Raw genomic sequence first — 27,208 nt, 5'->3', positions numbered from 1 at the left:
TAAGTTAAAATGGGTTTGGTATTTTGATGTTTATCTCAAGGGACATGAAATAAAAAGGAATGGAAGTTACGTCACAGTTATACAGAGCTCTGGTTAGACCTCATTTAGTTTTGGGTACTGCATCTCTGGTAGGATATGAACATATGAAATATGAGCAGGTGTAGGCCATACGGCCCCTCGAGCCTGCTCCGCCATTCAATCGATCATGGCTGATCTTGAAGCTCATCTCCACTTTACCGGTCTATCCCCATATCCCTTGATTTCCTGGTCCAAAAATCTATCAAACTCAATATTGAATACACTAAACGACTGAACATCCACAGCTCTCTGGGGTGGAGAGAACAGCATCAATTAAGATAAAGCGAATGAAATGAAAAGTGTCATACAGTTACATCTCGCTGCTCTGTCTGACCATTTTGATCGCTACTTCCCTGGAGAGGGATTTGAAAATTTGATGGAAAAGCGTTAGGTGAAAGATCCTTTTGGTTTCTAAAATCCTGAATCAATAAAGAAGCTAAACTTGATGCCTGAGCAAGAAAACGAGCTGGTGCGACTTACCTGTGATACGCACTGAAAACACGCCACAAGTCATTCAGTTTGTCATCTTTTTCGATCAGTGCTTTCAAAGAATATGCTCTGTTAAGTAAGATTAGTGTTATGTTGTTGCTGCCGTTCACAACAACCTACATGTGCGAACTGCAATTTTCGACTTTAACAAGAATAAAGACAAGAGCAAGAAACCTGATATGCGTGCAGCGCTTTCATCTTGTGATCCAGATTGGAACGAGATCATGAACAACAGGCAGACTCATCCGTCACATTAAGTAAGTGCAACTCAACCTGACCGTTTTCTTATTGTATTTATACTGTACTTAAAATGTTTTTCAAGGAACGTCGAAGTCTAATTTTAGTTATTACTTGAAGTGAAATGCAGAGTGAGCATGGACTGACCTTTATTGGGATTTGATGAAAGCTCCAGTCAGAGGATATTATTGTTTTGGGTCCCTGGGGGAAGTGTTTTTCTTCCACTGGATAACGAGAAAAATAGTTTGAGAAACACTGTTCTACATTGTACCGTGAGTGTCTGTTCAGCAAAACGGCTCTGAATTCCTCAGTCTCTATTTCTCGATACGGTTCTGTGCGCAACTTGGGCAATAAAACACTGATCGACACCCGGCGAGCAATGGCGGCCGCAGGCCCCACAATCCCCCGCGCCCCAGAAACCCCTCTATCTCTCCAACGCGGTGATTTCCTGGTCAGGCTGCGCATGCTACCCAGGCCCGCATTGTATTTTGGGAGCGCGTCGCTCCTGTGGTTTGTCTCGAGTCGGACTCGGTGGAAACTGGAGAAGAAACTGGGAATCGGCGGGACGGACGGGGGATGCCGCCTGTCGGGCCCCGAGCCCCACTCGGTGTTGCTGAGACTCCGCTCAGTGTAAATGCAGGTTGTTGTTGAGCTGCTCCCGTTGGCCTCCGCGTTACCGGACAGAATCAGCCAGGGACGGTGGCTGTGCTGCTCCCCATGCTAGAAATGCTGACAGCTCGGTATATCGGCTTACAAGTACAGAATTACCACTTGGCCGGGTACTGGAGGGCAAACAGTGACTGGGCCCGAACCCCACCATCACGCAGCACCTTCAGGAGAGAAAGGAGAAAAATAGAGGCTGCGATGAATCTGGATTTCAAACAGCGAGGACGTGTCAATGATGGAGTGTGTGGGACGGGGGCTATACAGCTTAATAGGGGCAAGGAGGGAGAGTGTGTTGGACGGGGAATTTACAGCTTAATAGAGGCAAGGAGGGAGAGTGTGGGTCGCGGGATTTACAGCTTAGGAGGTGCAAGAGCGGAAAGAATGTTCCCGAGAAACCAGAACTGTCTGTTGTGAATTTCTAACCTGTATTACAGTGATGAGTTTTGTAAATGATGAGGACAGATGCATAGACTAGCCTTGTATTGTCTTGAATGTACAAGATTACGCTGTGATCTAATTGAGGTGTTGGAGAAGATTAAAGGATTTTATGGGGTAGATAGAGAGAAACTATTTCCTCTGGTGGAGGAGTCTAGCACAAGGGGAATCACTTCAAATTAGAGCTAGGCCTTTCAGGGGTGAAGTCAGGAAGCAATTTTTCACACAAAGGGTAGTTGAAATCTGGAACTCTCTCCCCCTGAAAGCTGTTGAGGCTGGGGGTCAATTGATAATTTCAAAACTGAGATTGATATATTTTTGTTTGACAAGGATATTAAGGGTTATGGTATCAAGGCGGGTGGATGGAGTTAAGATACAGATCAGCCATAACCTAATTGAAGGACGGAACAGGCTCGTGGAGCTGAATGGCTGACTCTTGTTCCTATATTGCTAAATGCAGCCATCAGTAATAAGGTTGTGGATGGCAAGGGCCTTGTTCACAGTTGAAAGGACATCTGGAGGGAGATGTGGAGAGAGGAGGTGACTGATCAGGGAGTGTCTGCAAATGAAGTAGAAATGGTGACGAGGTAGGGAGTGTCTCTAATTGAAGGATAAATGATGATGGGTCAGAGAGTGTCTGCAAACGAAGCAGAAAGGATGACTGGTCAGGGAATATCTGTAAATGAAGGAGAAATGGTTACGGGTCAGGGAGAGTCTATAATTGAATTAGAAATGGTGATTGGTCAGGGAGAGATGGTGACTGGTCAGGGAGCCAAAATCACCAAAAGTGGGAGATATCACAGATGGACAACTGACAGGCAGCTATAGGGAGCGACATATTGTCGAAAAGAGGATGAGAGCATAAACACCCAGCCAGAGTCAGCACCTTCAGTGGAGGACAGGGTGGGGAACCAGTGAGTGGCTGGGTTTAGTTCCACACTCACTGGTTCCCCTCCTTCTCCTCCCCCGAAGGTTCCGACTCTGGCTAGCTTCAGTTCTACAGAGTCAGGACCTTCAGGGGAGGAGAGGGAGGGGAACCAGTGAGTGTAGAACTGAACCCAGTCAGAGTCACGCACTTCAGGGGAGGAGAGGGAGGGGAACAAGTGAGTGTAGAACTGAACCCAGTCAGAGTCAGGACCTTCAGGGGAGGAGAGGGAGGGGAACAAGTGAGTATATAACTGAACTCAGTCGGAGTCAGGACTTTCAGGGTAGGAGAGGGAGGGGAACCGGTGAGTGTAGAACTGAACGCAGTCAGAGTCAGGACCTTCAGGGGGAGTGAAAACATAAATAGAAGGAAAAATGTTGGAGATGGCGCGATGGGTTTGGATTTCAGCAGAGGGAGGAGGGTGAGTGTGAGGGGCGGGGATTTACAGTCTGGGGGAATGAGCGGGAAGAATGTTGCATCGAAACTGGAATTGCCTGTTCTGAATTTCTATCCTGTATTCCCTGTATTCACAGTGAGGACTTTTGTCATCTCCTTTTACAGGGTATTAGAAGGGGAGGATTTGCAGATGGGAAACTCAAACAAAACATCACATCAAGATCTGACAGTCACTCGATTCACCAGCACCTGAAGATCATCTGCCTTTGAATATAGAAGGAGGAATGTTTGTCTGTTCCGTCTCTGAGAAGAGATTTCAAACATCAGTGTAACTGGAAAAACACCGAGACACACACCCGAGTGAGAGTGTTCCCGTGCACTGACTGTGGAAAGAGCTTTAACCAGTTACACAGCCTGAAAAAACATCGCACCATTCACAGTGGGGAGAAACGGTACACGTGTTGTGTGTGTGGACGAGGCTTCAACTGATCATCCAACCTGGAGAGACACAAGGACACCCGGACCACGGAGAAACCGTGGAAATGTGGGGATTGTGGGAAAGGATTCAGATTCCCGCCCCTTCTGGAAACTCATCGACGCAGTCACACCGGGGAGAGGCCGTTCACCTGCTCCATGTGTGGGAAGTGATTCATTCAGTCATCCAGCCTTCTGACACATCAACTGGTTCACACTGATAAGAGACCTTTCAAATGTTCTGACTGTGAGAAGAGCTTTAAAAGTTAAACGGAACTACTTGCACACCAAGGGACTCACACTGGGGAGAGGCCGTTCACCTGCACTGAGTGTGGGAAGAGATTCACCCAGTCATCCCATCTGCTAACACACCAACGAGTTCACACTGGGGAGAGGCCGTTCACCTGCTCTGTGTGTGGGACGGGTTTCACTCTGTCATCCAGCCTCACTGAACACCAACTTGTTCACATTGATAAGAGACCCTTTAAATGTTCCAACTGTGAGAAGAGCTTTAAAGGAACAAGTGATCTGCTGACACACCAGCGTGTTCACACTGGGGAGAGGCCGTTCACCTGCTCCGTGTGTGGGAAGGAATTCACTCCGCCATCCAGCCTACTGAGACACCAGCGTGTTCACACTGGGGAGAGGCCGTTCACCTGCTCCGTGTGTGGGAAGGGGTTCACTCGTTCATCCAAACTCATTGAACATCAACTTGTTCACACTGATAAGAGACTTTTCAAATGTTCTGACTGTGAGAAGAACTTTTAGAGAAAAAAAGAACTGCTGACACACCAACGGACTCACACTGGGGAGAGGCCGTTCACCTGCTCGCTGTGTGGGAAAGGATTCACTCAGTTATCCAGCCTCATTAAACATCAAATTGTTCACACTGATAAGAGATCCCTGAAATGTTCTGTCTGTGAGAAGAGCTTTAAAACAAAGTGGAATCTGCTCACACACGAACGTATTCACACTGGGGAGAGGCCATTCACCTGCTCTGTGTGTGGGAATGGATTCACTCAATCATCCCACCTGCTGAAACACCAGTGAGTTCACATGTGACTGCAGGGGTTGGATTCTGCTGCTATCGCTGCTGTTAATCACATCCAGGACTGAACCATGTTCATTCTGACACTTGGGGTTTGTTTCTGATGTTAAAAACCCCTTAAACGAGGCTGGAGTTTAGTATTCTGTACAAGAGTCAAATAAATCAGCGTTCCTTTAAAGACAGTGTGTCTAGTGCTTGATATCTTGATGAAAAGACAAGCTGATTGTAGATTATTATGAAGTGAGTAGAATCCATCTTATAACTGGGTTCCTATACCTTTTAAAAGATGGATACACAAGACGTCCAAGTCGGACAGGACAGATTGTCCCAGCACTGACTGTGTGTATGACAGGACAGACTGTCCCAGCACTGACTGTGTGTATGACAGGACAGAGTGTCCCAGCACTGACTGTGTGTATGGCAGGACAGACTGTCCCAGCACTGACTGTGTGTATGACAGGACAGAGTGTCCCAGCACTGACTGTGTGTATGACAGGACAGACTGTCCCAGCACTGACTGTGTGTATGACAGGACAGAGTGTCCCAGCACTGACTGTGTGTATGGCAGGACAGACTGTCACAGCACTGACTGGGTGTATGGCAGGACAGACTGTCCCAGCACTGACTGTGTGTATGACAGGACAGACTGTCCCAGCACTGACTGTGTGTATGACAGGACTGAGTGTCCCAGCACTGATTGTGTGTATGACAGGACTGAGTGTCCCAGCACTGATTGTGTGTATGAAAGGACAGAGTGTCCCAACACTGACTGTGTGTATGACAGGACAGAGTGTCCCAACACTGACTGTGTGTATGACAGGACTGAGTGTCCCAGCACTGACTGTGTGTATGACAGGACTGAGTGTCCCAGCACTGATTGTGTGTATGAAAGGACAGAGTGTCCCAACACTGACTGTGTGTATGACAGGACAGAGTGTCCCAACACTGACTGTGTGTATGACAGGACTGAGTGTCCCAGCACTGACTGTGTGTATGACAGGACTGAGTGTCCCAACACTGACTGTGTGTATGACAGGACTGAGTGTCCCAACACTGACTGTGTGTATGACAGGACAGAGTGTCTCAGCAATGATCGTCCGAAGAGTGTACATGGGCTGTGGGCGGAGATAAATGTGTGGGGTAGAATCCATGATAGGGTGGAGTGAGATGGGGTTGTCAGAGGAGATTACATCGGTTGGAGGAGGTTACAGAGATAGGGAGGGGGCGAGGACCATGGAGGGATTTGAACACGAGGATGAGGATCTTAAAATCGAGACATTGTCGGACCGGGAGCCAGTGTAGTAATACACGAACAGAAACTTACGGTTCACTGCCCGGCAAACAGGTGGGGAAGATATTGATGTCCGCGGAGGAACAGTCAGGGTCACAGCAGCAGTCGAGGGGTTGAAAATGAGGAGGGGTTTTGATGGAGTCGATGGGGAGAAACTGTTGCCACTGGCTGGAGGGTCCGTAACCAGAGGGCACAGATTGAAGGGAATTGGGAAAAGAGGCAGAGGGAGATGAGGAGAATGTTTTTCGGCAGTGAGTTGTTCTGAGCTGGAATTCACTGCCTGAAAGGGCGGTGGGAGCAGATTCAATAATAACTTTCAAAAGGGAATCGGGTCAATCCTTGAAGGGGGGAAATTTGCGGGACTGTGGGGAAAGAGCAGGGGAGTGGGACTAATCGAATCGCACTTTCACAGGGCCGGCACGGGCGCGATGGGCCGAGCGGCCTCTTTCGCAGAGCCGACACAGGCGCGATGGGCCGAGCGGCCTCTTTCTCAGAGCCGGCACAGGAGCCGTCAGCCCGACCCCCGCCAAGCCCGCTCTCCCATCTCAGGCCACTACCGGGTGCGGGCCCTCCCTTTGTCGGGCGAGGACCCGCATCATCTTCCTCCTGGCCCCGGCACAAGGACCGCGTCTTGACGTCAACGCGCTAAGGTGAGTGACGCTGACGCGTGTCACTTGATGGGAGGAGTCAGTCCGGGGTCCGGGAGGGGGTTGGTGAGAGCTGTCAATCAAAAGGCCCGGAATCAGCACTCACTGCGAAAAGGGATGAAGATTTTGTTTAAAAATGCGAAATCTGCAAGAATGAATTTAAAATATAAAGCTACAAAAAAGGCAAGAAATTGCAAATACAACAATCTGAATTAAAAACAAACGTCCAAATTCATATCAGGCTGATGGCCTGGGTCCTCCTGGGTCTCCTGGGTCCTCCTGCCATTATTCGTCTTCTCTCCCTCGGGCATAGGATGAGCAGAATGATTTAATGTAACCTTTTTAATGCATAGGATGCTGGATGTATGGAATGGCCCAGTAAGGGAGGCAGTGGGGCCTGATTGTATCAACAAATTCCAGAGAGTTGGCGAATTACCTGATAGCGGTACCTTGGAATATGACAGCCTAGAAATTGGGACCTTAATTAATTTTTCTACATATGCAATAACTTTTAGTGATTGTTGTACCTGGACACCCAAACCCCTTTGCTCCTCTACGGTCATTAGTTTCTCATCATTAAGGAATTAATCCTATTTCTCACCTGGTGCTTGAAGTAGATGCTCTTTGTTTATCTTCCCATATTTTTCCTGTCCGGCTGTATTTCCACAATTCACTGTCCAATGACAACAGACACGATGAGAATGGAACTTTTAAAAAATATTTCAAGACATACTTTATTTCATACAATTTATGGATACAGACAGTTCAATGTAAATATCACAGTTACAATTCAAAATAATACAATATAGATCGTACACATTACGAATCCATTATTACAATTCAACACACTGTACATATCTTAGAATCATTGAATTATAGAATCATAGAAGTTACAACATGGAAACAGGCCCTTCGGCCCAACATGTCCATGTCGCCCAGTTTATACCACTAAGCTAGTCCCAATTTCCTGCAATTGGCCCATATCCCTCTTTTCCCATCTTACCCATGTAACTGTCCAAATGCTTTTTAAGAGACAAAATTGTACCTGCCTCTACTACTGCCTCTGGCAGCTCGTTCCGGACACTCACCTTAAATCTATGCACCCTCGTTATCGACTCCCCTACCTTTGGGAAAATATTTTGACTATCTACCTTATCTATGACCCTCATTATTTTATAGAGTTCTATAAGATCACCCCTTAACCTCCTACTCTCCAGGGAAAAAAAGCCCCAGTCTGTCTAACCTCTCCCTATAAGTCAAACCATCAAGTCCCGGTAGCATCCTAGTAAATCTTTTCTGCATTCTTTCTAGTTTAATAATATCCTTTCTATAATAGGGTGACCAGAACTGTACACAGTATTCCAAGTGTGGCCTCACCAATGCCCTGTACAACTTCAACAAGACATCCCAACGACTGCATTCAATGTTCTGACCAAAGAAACCAAGCATGCCGAATGCCATCTTCACCACCCTATCCACCTGTGACTCCACTTTCAAGGAGCTATGAACCTGTACTCCTAGATCTCTTTGTTCTATAACTCTCCACAACGCCCTACCATTAACGGAGTAGGTCCTGGCCCGATTCGATCTACCAAAATGCATCACCTCACATTTATCTAAATTAAACTCCATCTGCCATTCATCGGCCCACTGGCCCAATTTATCAAGATCCCGTTGCAATCCTAGATAACCTTCTTCACTGTCCACAATGCCACCAATCTTGGTGTCATCTGCAAACTTACTAACCATGCCTCCTAAATTCTCATCCAAATCATTAATATAAATAACAAATAACAGCGGACCCAGCACCGATCCCTGAGGCACACCGCTGGACACAGGCATCCAGTTTGAAAATCAACCCTCTACAACCACCCTCTGTCTTCTGTCGTCAAGCCAACTTTGTATCCAATTGGCTACCTCACCTTGGATCCCATGAGATTTAACCTTATGTAACAACCTACCATGCGGTACCTTGTCAAAGGCTTTGCTGAAGTCCATGTAAACCACGTCTACTGCACAGCCCTCATCTATCTTCTTGGTTACCCCTTCAAAAAACTCAATCAAATTCGTGAGACATGATTTTCCTCTCACAAAACCATGCTGACTGTTCCTAATTAGTCCCTGCCTCTCCAAATGCCTGTAGTTCCTGTCCCTCAGAATACCCTCTAACAACTTACCCACTACAGATGTCATGCTCACTGGTCTGTAGTTCCCAGGCTTTTCCCTGCCTCCCTTCTTAAACAAAGGCACAACATTTGCTACCCTCCAATCTTCATACACCTCACCTGTAGCGGTGGATGATTCAAATATCTCTGCTAGGGGACCCGCAATTTCCTCCATAACTTCCCATAACGTCCTGAGATACATTTCATCAGGTCCCGGAGATTTATCTACCTTGATGCGCGTTAAGACTTCCAGCACCTCCCTCTCTGTAATATGTACACTCCTCAAGACATCACTATTTATTTCCCCAAGTTCCCTAACATCCATGCCTTTCTCAACCGTAAATACCGATGTGAAATATTCATTCAGGATCTTACCCATCTCTTGTGGTTCCGCACATAGATGACCTTGTTGATCCTTAAGAGGCCATACTCTCTCCCTAGTTGCTCTTTTGCCCTTTATGTATTTGTAGAAGCTCTTTGGATTCTCCTTTGCCTTACCTGCCAAAGCAATCTCATGTCCCCTTTTTGCCCTCCTGATTTCTCACTTAACTCTACTCCATGCTGTACAATACAAAGTGAAATGTCCTTACATGGTGGCCTTGCCCCATACAGACTTTGCGGAGGCTGCATCTCGCTTCAATATGTCCCACAGCACGTACTCTTCGACCATGGTGTGTGCCAGTCAGCAACACTCGGTCGTGGGCAGGTCCTTCAGCAGGAAGACCAGCAGGTATCGGGTGCACCAAAGGGCCTCCTTCACTGAGTTGATGGTCTTCCAGCAGCAGTTGATATCTGTCTCGGTGTGAACCCCAGGGAACTGCCCTTACAACACAGCGGGAATGGGGTGATAGAGGTGTCGGTTACTTATGTAAATCGGAGTAGTATGACGTACGCGGGACACCATTCAATGTTGGTTCCAAATGGGTGGAGGAGCCGCCCTTTCGATGGGCATTGAGTGGTCCAGAATACTGAGAAGTTTCTTCTTAATTTGTATTTTGTGGGGCAAGGAGGAGCCGGAGAGATTTTCCTTGGCCTGCTGCGGCCGTGAGAAATCTCCCGATCCCTGATCGTTTCAGGAATCTATCAGGAGGTTTCCTTCTACTTCTGTGTAAACAGGCCCACCCTCAGGTCCCATTAAACTCCCTGCAGTGAGTAAACATTGCTGCACAGCAGCTCAGAGAGGAAACGATCTCCGGAACGCCCCACTGGAGTTTGAAATTACATTAATATTTTACCAGTTCGTAACGGTCCGGGTGTTGGTCCATTATTATTCTGTTCTGGTCAAAACAAATATCCCAATGAACAGGATGCTGTCTGACCCTGACAGCTCACCCTCAGTCCATCCCACCAGGCAGTGTGTGTGATGGGAAATAATCATCAACCGATAACGAGGATTTGTGTTTATTCATTTCAGGATTAAACGTTTAATATTGAAATTATATTATTTCCAGACTCATAACAGCAAACAATTTCATGTTAGAATCACAGCTTGTATCATTTCACAACACTACATATGTCACGTAAAATATAATTCGTGTCTTGTATTTCCAAATTTATTTGAACTATTGGATTGATATCAGTTACTTTATTGAACTCATTGATGTCAATGGATAGCAAAATCAGGCGCGGCGAAAAGAGGGCGCCCGATCCGCTACCGCCCGTCTTACGCCACCGCCAAACGTGAAAATCCACTCGAACTTGCACTTTATTTAATTTCGGATGAAAAGTCTTGAGACGTTTCTATGAGTTAACTAATGTAACAATTAGATTCAGTGGGTATTTCACTCCGTTTATCAGCTCCTCTCTGAACTTACTCTGGGTCACAGCATAAATACCCGTGTTGGTGCAGGAACTGAGAAGTTGAAGCATGAATGCGGCTGACTCAATGTCACTGGTTATATAGTTCTGGACGTTTGATATACGCACAGAGATAACATAAAAAGCTTCTGCGCTCCATAACAATATAAAACTGCCTGATATGCTGAACAGTAAAATGATGGATTTCCTTCGGTTCTCCATCTCTGGGTCCTTGTGACTCTCTCCTTTGCTGCGGCCCCGGAGTCCCCTGCGGACTCTGCTGGCCGTTAAAATGTGCCTGGCGGTGAGAACATTGAACAGCAAAATCAGAATGAATGGGAGACAAGACGTTAACACAAGATTAAACAAGTCAAACGCTGCCCATGCAGTTGAAGTGAAAAAGGTTGGTTTCCAGACACAACCCCGGGGTACATTGTCCATTATATATTCCGGGCCAATTGCAAAGTACCAGGGAATGTTTAGTAAACAGCTCAGCGCACTCACCACCCCGATAACAACACCCGCCGTTTTCTCGGTGCAATATTTTGTTTTCAGCTTCTGACAAGAAATGGCCACAAATCGATCAAAGGTGAAAAAGGTGTGCCGTCTCAGGCTGGCAATGAGACGGCACACGGGGGTAATGGTCAAGAATGAAACTGGGAAATAAATAAGAACAATGCGCCACATTAGGACATCAGTGGTAACGACCAGGAGATCGGCCGCCGCCATTCCTACCAGGTAGCGAGTGATACATTTGGAGAGTCCGCACTTTCCTCGGGACAGGATCACAATCGCCACCAAGTTAACTGTAGGAGAGAGAAACGGAAGCAGAATAATTACTGATCAGACCTGGAGCCAAAGCAGCAGTTTGACCGGATCAGGGGTGAAATTTCCAGCTTCGTTGCTGCCTCAAACGGTGGAAACTGATTCACTGATCTGGGCAGCGCTTTCGGGCAGAGAAATATTTTTAAACACACTGATCAATAATGAATTGGGAAATTGATAAAGAAATTGAATAAAGTGAGCACCGGATCCACTGGAAGGGCCGAATGAGGACGCAGTGCCGGTGGGGAAGGGAGAAGGTGTTTTACGGAGGAATGTAAAGTATTGAAGACGGATTTGGGCTCCAGACGAAGGGGGGAGAGAGCGCGGGCCGGGAAGGTGAGGGGACAGGCGTAAGTGCTGCTGGTTTGTTGCTCAGGGTTCGGAGAGCTGACGGGCTGGCACAAAACGGGAAAGGACGAGATCCGCGGCGGTGTGTTTGAGGCTTCTGGTCGGATTGGAAAATACAGCTGGAGGCCGAGCCAGTGAGTGAGATTGGGAGGAAGACAAGGAATACTGCATACAGTTTTGGTGTCCATACTTAAGAAATTACATACTTGCTCTCGAGGCAGTTAATCCCGGGGATGAGGGGGTGGACATATGAGGAGAGGTTGAGTAGATTGGGACTCTACTCATTGGAGTTCAGAAGAATGAAACTTATAAGATTGTGAACGGGCTTGATCGGGTGGATGCGGTAAGGATGTTCCCAAGGATGGGTGAAACTAGAACTAGGGGGCATAATCTTAAAATAAGGAGTTCCTCTTTCAAAACTGAGATGAGGAGAAACTTCGTCACACAGAGGGTAGTAGGTCTGTGGAATTTGCTGCCCCAGGAAGCTGTGGAAGCTACATCATTAAATAAATTTAAAACAGAAATAGACAGTTTCCTAGAAGTAAAGGGAATTAGGGGTTACGGGGGGCGGGCAGGAAATTGGACATGAATTTAAATTTGAGGTTAGGATCAGATCAGCCATGATCTTATTGAATGGCAGAGCAGGCTCGAGGGTCCGATTGGCCTACTCCTGCTCCTATTTCTTATGTTCTTTTGTTCTTATGAAAATTCCATGTAGGAGCTGGAGGGGAGTGAGGAGCAGATGATTTGGAAAAGCGGATAAACTGAAGCAAGGGATGAGGAGACAGAGGATTCAATGCAGTGGGAGGAGAGGCTGGGATTCACAGGGAGAGACTGCAGCAGAGTGTTGGAGGAAATCTAATCTATAGGTCGCAGTAACACAACGCAAGTAATGAATTCAACCTTTAATTTTTATGGTTATGTAAAACAAATCTCGTTTTTTATATAACGTGGTCAATACATTTAATTTGCACATTTATTTAAAATTAAATAAAAATACATTCAATAAATTAGCCTCGTTCTTTATTGAATTAAGCTGACACATAATTTTTAGAATACAGTATCCGAATAATCCATAACGATCAACGAATGGCTGATTTTATTTTTCAATTACATTTCAATTATGTTCATGTATTCAGTCATTAAACAAGTAAGTGGAACATTCACATAAACAGACTGAGGTCCTGATAGGGTTAAAAATATCCGGCGCGAGCAAAATAAAATTCACACAATCTGACGACATCCTGATAACACCTTCAAGTCTCATTTCCTCTGCATAATTGTACTGCAAGTTTCAGCAGTTCATTCCGATAATTTTTTCACAACGCGGCCGCTCGCTCTCTATCTCTCTCTCTCTGTCTTTATCTGTCTCTCTCTTTCTCTCGTTCCTTCTCCCCCTCCCTCTCGTTTTCCTTCTCAGTCGCGTTCTCTATCGCTCCTCTCTATCTCGCTGCACTCCCTTGACTCTCTTTCTCAATGCCCCTTTTCCCTTCCGAGTAAATCCTAACATCCTGCGCCTGCTTTCTCTCCACCAGCCCCGTGTTCTAACGATCCTATTCTTATTGTCATTTTGTTAAATGGTGAATCCTCTGTGAACAGTTTAATGTTTCTACAGATCATTCGAGTCTCCACCTGTTAACTTACACTGCTCACTTCATCAACAATGCATGCTCCAGAAACTCACCGCAATAATTGAAATTCCTTCTCCTGTAATCATAAAATACAGCGTTAGATGGCGGCATTGTTCAATTAACAAAACCCCATCATCATCGCTGCTGCTTATAATCTACAGATAAATAGAAGGGCTCATCATACCAACAGATAAAGTGTAAACTGATATAACATAACCTCAAAATATTGCGTTTTACAGTGAATTCTTCAACAGTGAAGCAGAGAATGAGATGTGAAAGAATCAGCAGCAAATTCAGTTCAGTATCCAGACCTCTGGAGCTGCGTGGGATATACACAAAATAAAATAATAATTCATAACAGTGATAACCAATAAATACATTGAAATCCCAGTTCAACTGAACCATGTTATTGAAGAGGGAGGACATTCCGCTGCCTCCTTGTTACACTGACACCGTGAGCTGTCTCATTATCAATCACTGAAAAAACATTTATGAAAAAAATATTCCATGACAGGTTTGTTCCACAACATGAAACAGTTAATGGCTCCAGATAGTCTGATACCAGCTCTTAGCCAAGACACCAGATTCAGTACAGAGAATAATCCAGTAACAATGCCAGGGTTGGATATACAAAATTATAACAGATATTCTGCAGCTGCAACAAGACCGAACTTTCAGATGTTAAGAACATACTTTTATTCAACACATTCAGTACAGAGAATAATCTGCTAACAACGCCAGGGTTGGATATAAAAGTTCATTAGAGATATAATGCAAAACCAAAAGAGCAGAAACTTTCAATATTCCAGCATCCAACTGATGGAACAGAACAGGCGGCTGTTTAAAAGATGGTGGGAGAAAAATAATTAGCCAAGTATAGCAGCATAGTTAACAGCGATTCACAATATTCGCAGATGAGATAACGGCTTACCCGGGACTCCAATGGCTGCAAGAACAGGATAGTAAACGCGTTCTATCTGGGACATTACTGGATATCCCATTTCTGTGAGAAGCAGTGACTTCTGTTGATCTGAAAACCGCAGTTCCGGCAGGCATTCTGAGCTGATACATTGCAACAAGCTCTGATTTATACAGGGGGTAAATCTCCACTGACACGGTTATACCCCTGATCATTGCTGTTAGTTACAGTCGCCTAAACAAACACATTACATCTGCAGCTTTGTCTTCAGTGTAAATAATGACATGGACATATCACAAACATCTCAAAGTTCAGAACTTTGTCTTAATGAGACCTCACTCAGGAATAAAGTTAAAAGCTGTGCTCAGAAAGGACTGGTCCAACAACAAATGAGCGGCTTCATTTACAGTTTTCATATCATTGTATTGACCAAGTTCACTCCTGACGATTCATTTTCATCCTGTGGTTTAAATCCCTGCATGGCCTTCCCCTCCCCATCTCCGCCCACTCCTCCACACCTACAGGAAACCCACCCATGACCTCCTCATTCATCGATCCTGGGCCTTTGGTGGTGGGACCACTCTCTCTTGGTTCCACTCACCAATCTGATCAGAGCCAGGAGAAGCTTCTCTTCCCACCCTATCACCGTTATATCTGATGTCTCTAAAGGTTCAATCCTTGGCCCCCTCCTCTTCCTCATCTACATGCTGCCCTTTGGTGACATTGTCCGCAGACATGGATCAGCTTTCAGATGTACACTGACAAAACCACCGCCTGTCTTCACCCATCCAATGTCTTTGAGTTGTCAAAGCGATATTCGGCTTTAGATGAGCCACAATTTCATCCAGTTAAAAATTGGGAAGTCATGATCTTTGACCCCACGAACTTCACATACTTGCCACAGGGTCCATCCGCACCCCTCTCTTTCCGATTGGTGAGTCCCTCACCAATCATCCAGGTCCTACTGACCTTTATTGACTTCCAGTCTCCTAAGCCTGCAGTTCATTTTTATTCTTTCTTGCACTTAAATCCACCCGGGCCTCACGCCTCGCTATCTATTTCACCTCCTCCTGCAGTCCCTGCCAAATACTCTGCTCCTCCACCTCTGGCCGCTTGTGCCTCCTCAGCCCATTTGCCCCACTTTGACAGCCGTGCCTTCAGCCACAGCCACGCTCCAGAATTCCCTCCCGATGCCCCTCCATCTCCCTCTCCCTCTTTCAGGCGCCAGCCGTGTCTCAGTGGTAGCAGTCTAGCTTCTGAGGTTAGAAAGTTGTGAATTCAAGTCCCACCTCAGAGACTTGAACACATAATCCAGGCTGACACTGCAGTCCAGTACTGAGGGCGAACTGTATTGTCGGAGGTGCCAACTTTCAGAGCACACGTTAAACCGAGGGCCCATCTGCCGTCTCGTGTAAAAGATCCCACGGCAATATTCGAAAAATAGCAAAGGAGTTCTCCCTGGTGTCTTGGGCTTTATTTAACCCTCGACCAACATTACTGTAAACTGATTTTCTGGTCATTTATCTCAGTGCAGTTTGTGGGAACTTTCCTTGTGCAAATTAGCGGGCCACATTTTCTTACATTACCACAGTCACTTCACTTCAAAATGTACTTCATTTATTGCAAAGCGCTTTGGAATGTCCTGAGATCTTGAAAGGCGCTATATAAAAGTAAGTTCTTTGCTTCTTTTAGATCTTCCATGAAAGCCATCTCTTGCTTTATGATTTTGACATCCCTCCTAATACCTCCTTCTTTGGTCTTGGGTCAATTTTTATCTGATTATACATCAGTAAATGGTCTTAAGATATTTATCGATGTTAAATCCGCTATATAAATCCGAGTAGTTATATTTTACCATCCTCCACTCTCTTAATCCCACCTTTGGTGACCATTCCTTCAGGCATCTAAATTCTACTCTCGAAAACCACCTTATCCCCTCCGTCTCTCCATTTGCTTCTCCTCCTTTTACAACCTCCTTAAACTCAATCGTTAACCAAGGTTTTGCCAGTCCTCCTTTTACCCACTCCTCAGTGAAGCCTCATTGTACAAACAACATTAAAGTCACAGAGAGCACAAAGTGGATTCTCTGGAATGAGGCCAGGAAAGGTGCACTGCATGAGGAAAGATGTAAAATTCCGGGAATTTTTCTATGGAAATGGATATGAGGAGATTTAAATTTCAAAACATGAAGTTGTTTGATCGAGTAATAGAGAATTACTGTATTCTCTGTTTGTGAGAATCAGTGATAGAGTAATAGATAATTACTGTAACCTCTGGTTGTGAGGATCCGTGATCGAGTAATAGAGAATCATTGTATCCTCTGGTTTTGAGGATCAGTGATAGAGTGATAGAGGATTAATTCATAATGTCCTAGTTAAGGATCACCCGGGAATGAGTGACCATAACATGGTTACATTCAATATCCAATTAGCGGGTGAGAATGTTGGTTCTCAAACAAGCGTACTGAGCTTCAATGAAGGAGACTATGATGGTATGAGAGCGGACTTGATTAAAGTGGACTGGGAAAATAGATTAAAGGGTAAGACGGTAGATGAGCAGTGGTGTTCATTTAATGAGTTATTTTACCACTTTTAAAAAATATATATTCCACTGAGGAAAAAAGGGTATTAAAGAAATGACAGCCATGCGTGGCTAAGTAAAGAAATTAAGGATAGTATCCGACTAAAAACAAGGACATATAAGGTAGCCAAACTTAGTTGGAGGATAGAAGATTGGGAAGTCTTCAAAAGACAGCAAAAAGTAACTAAAGGATTGATTAAGAAAGGGAAGATAGATTATGAAAATAAATGAGCAAAAAATATAAAAACAGATAGCAAGAGTTTCTACAGTTATATAAAAAGAAAAAGGGTGGCTAAGGCAAACTTAGTTCCCTTAGAGGATGAGACCGGGAAATTAATGGTGGGAAACATGGAGATGGCAAAAATTCAGAACAAATATTTTTTTTCCGTCTTTCGGGTAGAGGACACTAAGAATATCCCAACACTGGACAAACAGGGGGCTCTGGGGGCGGGAAGAAGCTAAATACAATTAAAATCACTAAGTAATTGGTAATCAGTAAATTAATTGAACTCAAGGCGGATAAATCCCCTGGACCTGATGGCTTACATCCGAGGGTATTGAGGGAAGTGGCAGTAGGGATTGTGGATGCTTTGGTAATAATTTTCCAAAATTCTCTGGACTCGGCAAAGGTCCCGGCAGATTGGAAAACTGCTAATGTAACACCCTTATTTAAAAAGGGTAGTAGGCAGAAGGCTGGAAATTATAGACCAGTTAGCCTAACGCCCGTGGTGGGTAAAGTTTTGGAGTCTATTATTAAGGAGACAGTAGCAGAACATTTGGATAAACATAATTTAACAGGACAAAGTCAGCACGGCTTTATGAAGGAGAAGTCATGTCTGACAAATTTGCTTGAGTACTTTGAGGACATAACGTACAGGGTGGATAAAGGGGAACCAGTGGACGTAGTGTATTTGGACTTCCAGAAGGCATTCGACAAGGTGCCACATTAAACATTATTGCTCAAGATAAAGAATCACTGGATTGGGAGTAATATTCTGGCATGGGTGGAGGATTGGTTATCTAACAGGAAGCAGAAAGTTGGGATAAATGGTTCATTCTCGGACTGACAACCAGGAGCCAGCGGTGTACCGCAGGGGTCGGTGCTGGGTCCCCAACTCTTTACAATCTATATTAACGATTTGGAGGAGGGGACCGAGTGTAACATATCAAAGTTTGCAGATGATACAAAGATGGGAGGGAAAGTAGAGAGTGAGGAGGACAAAAAAACCTAGAAAGAGATATAGACAGGCTGGGTGAGTGGGCTGAGATTTGGCAGATGCAATACAATATTAGAAAATGTGAGGTTATGCACTTTGGCAGGAAAAATCAGAGACCGAGTTATTATCTTAATGGCGAGAAACTGGAAAGTACTGCAGTACAAAGGGATCTGGGGTTCCGAGTGCAAGAAAATCAAAAAGTTAGTATGCAGGTGCAGCAGGTGATCAAGAAGGCCAACGGAATGTTGGCTTTTATTGCTCCGGGGATAGAATATAAAAACAGGGAGGTATTGCTGCAGTTATATAAGGTATTGATGAGACCGCACCTGGAATACTGCATACAGTTTTGGTGTCCATACTTAAGAAAAGACATACTTGCTCTCGAGGCAGTACAAAGAAGGTTCACTCGGTTAATCCCGGGGATGAGGGGGTGGACATATGAGGAGAGGTTGAGTGGATTGGGATTCTACTCATTGGAGTTCAGAAGAATGAGAGGCGATCTTATTGAAACATATAAGATTGTGAAAGGGCTGGATCGGGTGGATGCGGTAAGGATGTTCCCAAGGATGGGTGAAACTAGAACTAGGAGGCATGATCTTAGAATAAGGGGCTTCTCTTTGAAAACTGAGATGAGGAGAAACTTCTTCACTCAGAGGGTAGTAGGTCTGTGGAATTTGCTGCCCCAGGAAGCTGTGGAAGCTACATCATTAAATAAATTTAAAACAGAAATAGACAGTTTCCTCGAAGTAAAGTGAAGTAGGGGTTACGGGGAGCGGGCAAGAAATTGGACATGAATTTAAATTTGAGGTTAGGACCAGATCAGCCATGATCTTATTGAATGGCGGAGCAGGCTCGAGGGGCCGATTGGCCGACTCCTGCTCCATTTTCTTATGTTCTTATTATGTTCTTATGTTCCTCTGGTTGTGAGGATCAGTGATAGAGTAACAGCGAATTACGGTATCCTCTGGTTGTGAGGATCAGTAATAGAGAAATAGAGAATTACTGTATCCTCTGGTTGTGAGGATCAGTGACAGAGTAATCGAGAATTACTGTATCCTCTGATTGTGAGGATCAATGATAGAATAATAGAGAATTACTGTATCCTCTGGTTGTGAGGATCGATGATAGAATGATAGAGAATTACTGTATCCTCTGGTTGTGAGGATCAATGATAGAGTAATAGAGAATTACTGTATCCTTTGGTTGTGAGGATCTGTGATAAACTAATAGAGAATTACTGTATCTTCTGGTTGTGAGGATCAGTGTTAGAGTAATACAGAATTACTGTATCCTTTGGTTGTGAGGATCAGTGTTAGAGTAATACAGAATTACTGTATCCTTTGGTTGTGAGGATCAATGATAAACTAATAGAGAATTACTGTATCTTCTGGTTGTGAGGATCAGTGTTAGAGTAATACAGAATTACTGTATCCTTTGGTTGTGAGGATCAATGATAAACTAACAGAGAATTACTGTATCTTCTGATTGTGAGGATCAGTGTTAGAGTAATAGAGAATTACTGTATCCTTTGGTTGTGAGGATCAATGATAAACTAATAGAGAATTACTGTATCTTCTGATTGTGAGGATCAGTGACAGAGTAATACAGAATCACTGTATCATCTGGTTGTGAGGATCAATGATAAGGGCTCATCAATTTCAGCTCATCATGAAAGAGTTTACGTGTAAATTGTTCACGCTGAGATTTTTTTGGAGAATGGAATGTTTTACCACAGGGAATGGAAAAAACAGAAAAGTGGCAATTGCAACTTTTACCATTGTATCATTTATGAGATAATTGAATACATATTTCAAATTGATGAAGAGACAGGGCATTTGGAGGAATGTTAACCATGATATACGTTTTGAATTGCTTTAACCATGAACTGGCACTGACACGATCGGTCAAATGGCCTCCCCTTCTTCTCTAAACCACTATACTTCATGTTTCTCCTAGATTGAGATTTATGATGTGCTTGGATGATCCTGCTTGAACGTGTTGCCCAATATCTAACAAAATGATTGTGTAACGTACGGCTGTAACAATAATTCCCCATATAATCTGAACTGGATATTCATGTTTTTGCACTGCCCAATATCTAACACTATGATAATGTAACTCAGGGATGTTGCAATAGTTTCCCTTATAATCTGAACTGGATATTCGCTTCTGCGTTGTCACATCTCTAATAACACGACAGTGAAAACAATGGATGTAACGATAGTTCCCCGTTATTTTCTGAACTGGATATTCATGTGCCTGCAACCCCCAATATCTATCAATATGATAGTGTAGCCCATTGATGTAACAAAAGTTGCCCTAATAATCTGAACGTCATATTCCTGTTGCTGTACTTCCCCATGTCTAACAATACGAGAGAGTAACTCGGGGGTATAACAATAGTTCCCCCTGTAATATGAACTGGATATTCCTGCTTCTGCATTGCCCAATATCTAACAATATGACAGTGTAACCCAGGGGTATAACAATAGTTCCCCTTATCATTTGAACGGGATATTCGTGTTTCTGCATTGCTCAATATCTAACAATGCTACAGTGTCACCCAGGGATGTAACAACAGTTCCTCCGTAATAATCTGAACAGGATAATCGTGTTTTTGCACCGTCCAATTTCTAACATTACGACGTTGTAACGCAAGGATGCATCACCTGATTCCGTTTTAAATTTAACTGAACATTTGTGTTTCTGAACTGCCACGTAACTAATAATACCACAGTACAACCCAGGGATGTGACAATAATTCCCCATATAATCTGAACAGGATATTCGTGTTCTGCTCTGCCCAATATCTAATTATACGATCGTGTAACCCATGAATCTAACAGCAGTCACCCATGGGATTAAAGGGACAGTGACAGAGTGTTTTTGAAAAAAACTTCCCATTTATATTCTACATCGGTTTCATCACCACCCATAGTTTTAACCAATTAACCTGTTCCAAATCTTTTGTTATTTTAGTGAAGTTTGCCATAATGAAATCTTTATGAGTTGTGAATTTTCAGTACCTTTGGTTCTATCAGCCAATTGGAACCATTTAATATTGAGGTCACTGTTTCTCAGGTTTCCCCCACATGAATGCCTGACATGAGCTCAGGCTCAGTATTCAACACTCGATATTTCTTTTTATTCGTTCGTGGGATGTGGGCGTCACTGGCAAGGCCAGCATTTATTGTCCATCCACTAATTGCCCTTGACAAGGTGGTGGTGAGCCGCCTTCTTGAACCGCTGCAGTCCATCTGGTGAATGTTCTCCCACAGCGATATTGGTTATGGAATTCCAGGATTGTGACACAGCAACGATAAAGGAACCACAATATATTTCCAAGTCGGGATGGTGTGTGACTTAGAATGGAACGTGCAGGTCGTGTTATTCTCATGTGCCTGCTGCCCTTGTCCTTCTTGGTGGTAGAGATCGCGGCCCAACTGCCCTGGTAGGATTTTGAACTCATGATTCACGAATTATTAGTCCAGGCCTCTGGATTACTAGTTCAGTAACATAACCACTTTGCTAACATCCACACGTATGTCTGTGCAGGAACTGTCTGGATCAATATGTGAGCTGTCCGAACCTGTGTAGTTGCTATCTGCGTCTGGGTAGGAGCTGTCTGGGTCTTTGTAGGTGCACTCTGGACCTGTGTTGGTCTCGTTAGGAGCTCTCTGTGTCTGTGTGGGCGATCCATAGTTCTGTGCAGGAACTGTCTGGGTCTGTGTAGGAGCTGCCTGGGTCTGCGTAGGAGCTCAATCTGTGAGTGTGTCGGAGTTCCCACGGTCTGTGTAAGGGCTGTTCGGACCTGGATAGGAGTTGTCTGCCTGGGTTGGTTCTGTCTGCGTCTGTGCAGGAACTCTTTTCATCTGTATGTGTCTGGGTAGGTGCTTTCTGCGTCCTTATAGGTGCCCCGTAGACCTGTGTAGGATCTGTGTTGGTCTCGTTAGGAGCTTCCTAGGTCTGTGTGGGAGCTCCATCGTTCTGTGCAGGAGCTGTCTGGGACTGTGTGGGAGTTGACTAGGGTCCGGCGAGGAGCAGCCTGGGTCTGTTTAGCCGCTCAATGGCCTATGTACGAACTGTCCTGGTCTGTGTCCGAGCTATCTGGGTCTAATTAGGATCTGTCTGGTTCTGTGCAAGAACTGCCTGCGTCCGTGTAGCAGCTCTCTGGTTCATGTCAGGAGTTGTCTGCATTTGTGTAGGTGCTGTCTGGGTCTGTGCAGGAGAGGTAATGGTCTATGTAGGAGCAGTCTGGTTCTTTTCAGGAGATGTCTGGGTCTTGGTAGGATCTGTCTGGTTCTGCGTAGGGACCGTCTGAATCCATGTAGGAGCTGTCCGTTTCTATGTAGGAGCTGTCTCGGTCGGCATTGGAACTGTCTGGGAATGTGTGGGAGCTCGATAGTTCTGTGTAGAGTCATTTTTTAGACACGGGAAATAAGGAAGGGCAGGTGACAGAAGTGTTAGTGAGGGATCACTTTGGGACCAGTGATCATAATTCCATTAGTTTTAAGATAGCTATGGAGAAGGATAGGTCTGGCCCAAAAGTTAAAATTCTAAATTGGGGAAAGGCCAATTTTGATGGTATTCGACAGGAACTTTCAGAAGTTGATTGGGAGAGTCTCTTGGCAGGCAAAGGGACGTCTGGTGAGTGGGAGGCTTTCAAATGTGTGTTAACCAGTGTTCAGGGTAAGCACATTCCTTATAAAGTAAAGGGCAAGGCTGGTTGAAGTAGGGAACCTTGGATGACTCGGGAGATTGAGGCCCTAGTCAGAAAGAAGAAGGAGGCATATGACATGCATAGGCAGCTGGGATCAAGTGGATCCCTTGAAGAGTATAGAGATTGCCGGAGTAGAGTTAAGAGAGAAATCAGAAGGGCAAAAAGGGGATATGAGATTGCTTTGGCAGATAAGGCAAAGGTGAATCCAAAGAGCTTCTACAAATACATAAAGGGCAAAAGAGTAACGAGGGAGAAAGTAGGGCCTCTGAAGGATCAACAAGGTCATCTATGTGCGGAACCACAAGAGATGGGTGAGATCCTAAATGAATATTTCGCATCGGTATTTACGGTTGGGAAAGGCATGGATGTTAGGGAACTTGGGGAAATAAATAGTGATGTCTTGAGGAGTGTATATATTACAGAGAGGGAGTTGCTGGAAGTCTTAACGCGCATCAAGGTAGATAAATCTCCGGGACCTGATGAAATGTATCCCAGGACGTTATGGGAGGTTAGGGAGGAATTTGCGGGTCCCCTAGCAGAGATATTTGAATCATCCACCGCTGCAGGTGAGGTGCCTGAAGATTGGAGGGTAGCAAATGTTGTGCCTTTGTTTAAGAAGGGCGGCAGGGAAAAGCCTGGGAACTACAGACCGGTGAGCCTGACATCTGTAGTGGGTAATTCTTAGAGGGTATTCTGAGAGACAGGATCTACGGGCATTTGGAGAGGCAGGGACTGATTAGGAACAGTCAGCATGATTTTGTGAGAGGAAAATCATGTCTCACAAATTTGATTGAGTTTTTTGAAGGGGTAACCAAGAAGATAGATGAGGGCTGTGCAGTAGACGTGGTCTACATGGACTTTAGCAAAGCCTTTGACAAGGTACCGCATGGTAGGCTGTTACATAAGGTTAAATCTCACGGGATCCAAGGTGAGGTAGCCAATTGGATACAACATTGGCTTGACGACAGAAGACAGAGGGTGGGTGTAGAGGGTTGTTTTTCAAATTGGAGCCCTGTGACCAGCGGTATGCCTCAGGGATCGGTGCTGGGTCCGCTGTTATTTGTTATTTATATTAATGATTTGGATGAGAATTTAGGAGGCATGGTTAGTAAGTTTGCAGATGACACCAAGATTGGTGGCATCGTGGACAGTGAAGAAGGTTATATAGGACTGCAACGGGATCTTGATAAATTGGGCCAGTGGGCCGATGAATGGCAGATGGAGTTTAATTTAGATAAATGTGAGGTGATGTATTTTGGGAGATCGAATCGGGCCAGGACCTACTCCGTTAATGGTAGGGCGTTGGGGAGAGTTATAGAACAAAGAGATCTAGGAGTACAGGTTCATAGCTCCTTGAAAGTGGAGTCACAGGTGGATAGGGTGGTGAAGAAGGCATTCAGCTTGCTTGGTTTCATTGGTCAGAACATTGAATACAGGAGTTGGGATGTCTTGTTAAAGTTGTACAAGGCATTATTTAGGCCACACTTGGAATACTGTGTACAGTTCTGGTCACCCTATTATAGAAAGGATATTATTAAACTAGAAAGACTGCAGAAAAGATTCACTAGGATGCAGCCGGGACTTGATGGTTTGACTTATAGGGAGAGGTTAGAAAGACTGGGACTTTTTTCCCTGGAGAGTCGGAGGTTGAGGGGTGATCTTATACAAGTCTATAAAATAATGAGGGGCAGAGATAAGGTCGATAGTCAAAATCTTTTCCCAAAGGTAGATGAGTCTATAACGAGGGTACATAGATTTAAGGTGAGAGGGGAGAGAAACAAAAGGGTCCCGAGCGGCAATTTTTTCACTCAAAGGGTGGTGAGTGTCTGGAACGAGCTGCCAGAGGCAGTAGTAGAGGCGGGTACAATTTTGTCTTTTAAAAAGCATTTGGACAGTTCCATGGGTAAGATGGGTATTGAGGGATATGGGCCAAGTGCAGGCAATTGCGACTAGCTTAGTGGTATAAACTGGGCGACATGGACATGTTGGGCCGAAGGGCCTGTTTCCATGTTGTAAACTTCTATGATTCTACGTTCATGGGATGTGGGCGTCGCTGGCGAGGCCAGAATTTATTGCCCATCCCTAATTGCCCTTGAGAAGGTGGTGGTGAGCCGCCTTCTTGAACCGCTGCAGCCCGTGTGGTGAAGGTTCTCCCACAGTGCTGTTAGGAAGGGAGTTTCAGGACTTTGACCCAGAAACGATGAAGGAACGGCGATATATTTCCAAGTCGGGATGGTGTGTGACTTGGAAGGGAACGTGCAGGTCGTGTTGTTCTCATGTGCCTGCTGCTCTTGTCCTTCTAGGTGGTAGAGGTCGCGGGTTTGGGAGGTGCTGTCGAAGAAGCCTTGGCGAGTTGCTGCAGTGCATCCTGTGGATGGTGCACACTGCGGCCACCGTGCGCCGGTGGTGAAGGGAGTGAATGTTTATGGTGGTCGATTGGGTGGTAATGAAGCTGGCTGCTTTGTCCTGGATGGTGTCGAGCCTCTTGAGTGTTGTTGGACCTGCACTCATCCAGGAAAGTGGAGAGTATTCCATCACACTCCTGACTTGTGCCTTGCAGATGGTGGAAAGGCTTTGGGGAGTCAGCAGGTGAAACACTCGCCGCAGCCTCTGACCTGCTCTTGTAGCCACAGTATTTCTGTGGCTGGTCCAGTTAAGCTTCTGGTAAATGGTGACCACCAGGATCTTGATGGTGGGGGATTCGGCGATGGTATTGCCGTTGAATGTCAAGGGGAGGTGGTTAGACCCTCTCTTGTTCGAGATGGTCATTGCCTGGCACTTGTCTGGCGCGAATGTTACTTGCCACTTATGAGCCCAAGCCTGGTTGTTGTCCAGGACTTGCTGCATCCGGGCACGGAGTGCTTCATTACCTGAGGTGTTGTGAATGGAACTGAACACTGTGCAATTATCAGCGAACATCCCCATTTCTGACCTTACGATGGAGAGAAGGCCGTTTATGAACTAGCTAACGATGGTTGGGCCTCGGACACTGCCCTGAGCAACTCCTGCAACAATGTCCTGGGGCTGAGATGATTGGCCTCCAACAACAACTACCATCTTCCGTTATGCTAGGTATGACACCAGCCACTGGAGAGTTTTCCCCCTGATTCCCATTGACTTCACTTTTACTACGGCTCCTTGGTGCAACACTCGGTCAAATGATGCCTTGATGTCAAGGGCAGTCACTCTCACCTTACCTCTGGAATTCAGCTGTTTTGTCCATGTTTGGACCAAGGCTGTAATGAGTCTGGAGCCGAGTGGTCCTGGCGGAACCCAAACTTAGCTTTGGTGAGCAGGTTTATGGTGAGTAAGTGCCGCTTGATAGCACTGTCGATGACACCTTCCTTCACTTTGCTGATGATTGAGAGTAGACTGATGGGGCGGTAATTGGCCGGATTGGATTTGCCCTGCTTTTTGTGTACACGGCATATCTGGGCAATTTTCCACATCGTCGGGTAGATGCCAATGTTGTCACTGTGTTGGAGCAGTTTGGCCAGTGGCGCGGCTAGTTTTGGAGCACAAATCTTCAGCACAACAGCCGAGATGTTGTCGGGGCCCATAGCCTTTGTTGTATCCAGTGCACTCAGCCGTTTCTTGATATCACGTGGAGTGAATCGAATTGGCTGAAGACTGGCTTCTGTGATGGTGGGGATATCGGGAGGAGGCCGAGATGGATCATTCACTTGGCACTTCTGGCTGAAGATGGATGCAAATGCTTCAGACTTGTCTTTTGCTCTTACACACTGGATTCTGCCATCATTGAGGATGGGGTTGTTTACTGAGCCTCCTCCTCCCTTTAGTTGTTTAATTGTCCACCATCGTTCACGACTGGATGTGGCAGGACTGCAGAGTTTTGATTTGATCCGTTGGTTGTGGAATCGCTTAGCTCTACATGTAGCAAGTTGCTTCCGCTGTTTAATCATGCATGTAGTCCTGAGTTGTCGCTTCACCAGTTTGCAATTCATATTTCGGATCGTCTGGTGCTGCTCCTGGCATGCTCTTCTACTCTCCTCATTGAACCAGGGTTGATCCCCGGCTTGTTGGTAATGGTAGTGAGGAATGCCTTACCTGCCCTGAGTCGTGCTTTTTGCATCGGCTTGAGTTGGGGTCTCGGCCCCACGGCCCCGGGTCGCGGTCCTTACATCCAAGGGTCGCGGTCTCTCCGTCCCGGGTCGCGGTCCCTCCGTCCAGGGGTCGAGGTTTCTCTGTCTCGTCTCGCGGTCCCTCTGTCCCGGGGTCGCTGGCTCTTCTTCCCGGGCGTCGCGGTCCTTCGTCCTGGGGTTGCAGCCCCATTCATGCCGCTCGGGCCTGGAGCCGGAG

The 27,208-nt window shown here is 45.5% G+C and overlaps 1 pseudogene; it reads left to right on the top strand.

The window, feature by feature from the left end:
• The first annotated feature begins 3,970 nt into the window (after positions 1–3,970).
• LOC137312562 (zinc finger protein 623-like) lies at positions 3,971–4,930 on the top strand (annotated as a pseudogene).
• Positions 4,931–27,208: the final 22,278 nt, after the last annotated feature.

The sequence above is a fragment of the Heptranchias perlo genome, unplaced genomic scaffold (assembly GCF_035084215.1).
Source record: "Heptranchias perlo isolate sHepPer1 unplaced genomic scaffold, sHepPer1.hap1 HAP1_SCAFFOLD_43, whole genome shotgun sequence".
In the NCBI taxonomy this organism is placed as follows: Eukaryota; Metazoa; Chordata; class Chondrichthyes; order Hexanchiformes; family Hexanchidae; genus Heptranchias; species Heptranchias perlo.
This window is presented reverse-complemented; position numbering and strand designations above follow the sequence as displayed.